The following is a 4,596-nucleotide window of genomic DNA, read 5'->3' as shown; positions in this document are numbered from 1 at the left end:
AAGTTGTGGAAGGGAATATCCACATTCCATTTTCGGAATTCAGCTTCCCAGGTATGAAGCATGCTTCGAGGGGCTATAATTACCGGATGGAAATCGGGGAAGAGCTTTATAAACGACTGGAGAAACACTATCGTGAGAGCCGGTTTTCCCAGTATTAGGCGCGTGCGAGGCTATGCATCCCTTCCCACAATCAGACTGCAGCTTTTTCAGAATCTCGATGTGAGTATCCCCACCAATGTTTCAGCACAAGAACTCAAACCCCTCGTGTTGATGAAGATACACTGTTCCACACTGTCGTTCCACCATGTATTGAATTACAATGATTTCCAGAACCACCATCCAATCATTATTCAACTTTATATGCGTCTTGATACTTTGACAAATTGAAAACAAAACTATATGCCTGCATTTAATTGTTTATGTGCGTTACATTATTCTATCAATGCCTTTTAACAAAATCATTAAAAAATTCCGTTACTTCGATTTATATTCGTCCAATTATCTCAATCGTAAAATGTACCCTTACGTATAACTTAATGAGGGTATCCACATGGATTAACATGCATCACAGTTCGCGTGGCCAAATAGCTTAATGTCCGTGTACACATGGATTACATGCGCATATACACAAACCATTGAACGTGCGCCCGTATTTTAACGAGTGTGCGTGAATTTAATCTTTAATATGCGCACACTAATACTTTAATATGCTTATATTCTGTTCTTGCTGTGCGAAGTGCGAACAAACGATAAGAAAACTTTTTAAGTCTTTTGGGGGGATTCAATCCTGGGCAGAGTCAATGTGTTCAAAGACTTCTACCATTTCGCCAGTGGGCTCATCCATTTATTCCTTGTATACCAAAATATATGTTGCCTGCCAACTTTTCACAAATCTGAAAACAAACAATATGCCTGTATTTAGTTGTTATGTGCGTCAGATTATTCATTCATTTCCCAAAAATACATAACCTTAATTAACAACTAATAACAAATTAATTGTATATACCTTAATGTGCGTGTACACATGCATTACATGCGCGAATCCACACACCATTGAACGTGCGCGATTAATTCAACGAGTGTGCGTGAATTTAATCTTTAATATGCGCACTCTAATACTTTAATATGCTTATATTCTGTTCTTGCTGTGCGAACAAACGGCCAGAAAAATTTTAAGTCTTTTGGGGGGATTCGATCCTGGGCGGAGTCAATGTGTTCAAAGACTTTTACAATTTCACCAGTGGGCTCATCCGTTTATTCCTTGTATACCAAAATATATGTTGCCTGCCAACTTTTCACAAATCTGAAAAAGAAACAATATGCCTGTATGTAGTTGTTTATGTGCGTCAGATTATTCATTCATTTCCCAAAAATACATAAACTTAATTAACAACTAATAACAAATTAATTGTATATACATTAATGTGCGTGTACACATGCATTACATGCGCTAGTCCATACACCATTGAACGTGCGCGATTAATTCAACGAGTGTGCATGAATTTAATCTTTAATATGCGCACACTAATACTTCAATATTCTTATAATCTGTTCTTGCTGTGCGAACAAACGGCCAAAAACATTTTAACTCTTCTAAGGGAGGGGTGCAGGGATTCGATCCTGGGTGGAGTCAGAGTGTTCAAAGACGTCGATTAGAATTCTGATCAATTCAAATCAATTTCGTCCGATGTCAACGGAAATTAACTAAAATACCACCCCGGGTATTAACTAAAAAAAAAATGAAACAAAATATGCAAACCTTTCTTCTTCCCCACGACCGGTTAGGAACTCATTATCAGAGCTTCTTACCTTTAACAACGCGATTTTCCAGTTTGTTTCACAGTCCCACTGCGCAACCTTTACAAGCTTTTACTACTTCGACGGTGCTTAACTACCAACACCTTGCGTGAAGCAAATATGGCGTCTGAAGAGCATCCAACCCACACGGCCGAATCCAGCAAACAGCGACCTTCTAGAAAAGGTAAATTTCATACATTCATATCAGATGCGCATCTTACATATTAATTTCACGCACGTTAGCTCTTGTATGTATAATTTTAAGATTTCAGTTTCTCACGCATTGTGATTTTAGTTGACAATCCCTAATAAATTCGAATTTAGGAATATTATTTCGTTGAATGTATACTTCGCGTGGATTCATCTTAGTGTTTTTTTTTTTTTGCCGCACATTGTTTACTATTTATACGCATATTCTATTTCTATGTTTTGTGATTAGCCCAAAAAATTATGAAATTGTTGTACGCATTTTGTTTTCATCTTTAACGCACACTAACCTGTAGACTGACGCACATAAATTATAAACTCGCACATCTTCGAACAATGAACACACATTCTGCATTTAGTCTCTTTTGCAGTTTAAAATAGCACAAGTTTGTATTTGTTTGCAAATATAGGTTCCAAAAGCAAGAGGGAAGCTAATATGCAGATTGTTGTGGCTCCCGTGGATGATGGACCTATACGATCTTCAAAAAAGAAACGATCACGAAAGACTAAACCTGATGACATTCTTAGCAAATTTGAAGAAGCTCAGAACAGGGGGTCATCACCAATGTTGGTTAATGCCATTGCAAAATTTAGTCCAGAACAACAAGCTGCAGTTCGGGAGATGGGATTTGGAAGCATTTTAAATATGAAAATCAAACAGTTCCCGAACTACCTATGCTACTGGATCCTAACACACTATGATGGCATGGCAGGCAAGCTGACTCTACATACAAATGAAACTTTGGACGTAACAGAAGATGATGTGGAAGCTGTATTAGGATTGCCTAGGGGAACCCTTGAGATTAAATACAAGGGAAAGAGGATCTCCTCTACTAATGCATTGTTCAACGAGTGGAAGAATAATATTGTGGCAGAAAAACTGTCGTCCGTTAAGTATTCGGAAACTGTAAGAGCAATGCTTGCCTGCACTGATGGAGGGAAATGGTTCAAATTCCATTTTATTCTTCTATTCAACTCCATGTACATCGAAAGTACAAAAAATGGTTATATTATGCCACATATTCTGGAAGTTGTGGACAATGTAGACAAAATTCCCCATTTCAATTGGTGCAGATTCATCCTCCGAACCTTGAGTACTGCAGCTGTCAATTGGAGGGAAAACGAAAATGGATATTTTCCCGGTTGCATGCTGTTTATGCTTGTAAGTTTTGAAGCATATTAAATTTCTACAAAAAAATTAAAAAGGCAAAATGTAGAAGATATTTATTTTAACGATCTTTTCATTTGTATTCAGGTGCATTATGTTGATAGGGTGATCCTCCACTTTGACCGACCTGTCCAGAGGTCTATTCCGGCATTCGTGGGGTGGACAACTCGACTTCTAAAGCAGCGGAAGAGAGCAGAAGCTGTGGCTGGTGGATTTGGACGAGGAAGAGTCGAGCCACGCATTCCAGAATATATACCAACCCAACCAGCTTCTCACATTCCTGCTGTTAATGCTCAGAGTATCCCTGAGGTACAGAATGTTAGGATAGATGCTGAGGAGGTATGTTCATTTTTTGTTTGTTTTTTTTTTTTTTTTTTTTTCAAAAACGCATATAAAGTTATAACCATACTCACATTTAGTATTTTTATCACACACGTTAGGATTTACTGTGGCGCACACTAGTTGATAACCCTTTGCATATTACCACGGTTATATACATATTAGTTGAAAGCACATTAACACAATACAGGACGCACATTAAGGTCTGTTAGATGTAATTAACATTGATACACATCATGTAATAATCATACAAACGTTCATTTCCCACACAGGAATACTGCAATGCATATGAACAGAGTTTAAAAAACTTCTGTGATGAGGTGAACAATCTTATTAAATACAACAGCAGATCATCCTGCATCATCGACAACACAGATAGGGTCAGGAATCTGAAAACGCTTGCACACAAAGCACTTGCTGCTGCAATTCCAGGGGTGGAATCAACCCTCTCCCAAGAGGAAAGAAGTGCATTTGACCCTAAAACATGTACTGCAATTGAACTTGCAATACAGAATAAGGTGATATATATTAGGGAAACTTGTGATATCCCTGCTTCAGACTCTGCAATTAGCCCCCTTCAAACAACACCAATTCCAACACAACCACATACAAATACTCTGTATGATATTGCACATATTACCTCTATCTACCATGAACAACAACAAGACGACGTTTCAGAAGAGGAGCATGAGGATTCAGACCAACAGCCAGACTGTGCTGAAAAAGAGGGTGAGCAGGTTGAGGCTGTTGTCACAGAAGCTGTTGAACACGTCATAGAACAAACTATAGTTCAGCAGGTTGTGAGTGAGCAGGTTACATCTCTTGCCAGAGAGTCTAATGCGGGCGTTGAAGAACAAACTGGAGTTGATGAGGTTGCCAGTGAAGCTATAGCAAACGTTGCACAACAAACTAGAACCGATGAAGTTGATAGTGAGCACATTAAGGATGTTGCCACTAAAGCTTGTGCAGAAGTTGCAGAAAACACTAGACTTAAGGAGGTTGAGCAAGCTGAGCTTCCAGAACAAGTTTCACTGCTGGACAGTGTTACACATGCTCATGGTGAGTGTCAGAAAACTATGACTGCT

The sequence above is a fragment of the Ipomoea nil genome, unplaced genomic scaffold (assembly GCF_001879475.1).
Source record: "Ipomoea nil cultivar Tokyo-kokei standard unplaced genomic scaffold, Asagao_1.1 scaffold2167, whole genome shotgun sequence".
Classification (NCBI taxonomy): Eukaryota; Viridiplantae; Streptophyta; class Magnoliopsida; order Solanales; family Convolvulaceae; genus Ipomoea; species Ipomoea nil.
The sequence above is the reverse complement of the archived record's forward strand: the minus strand, read 5'-3'. Positions refer to the sequence as shown.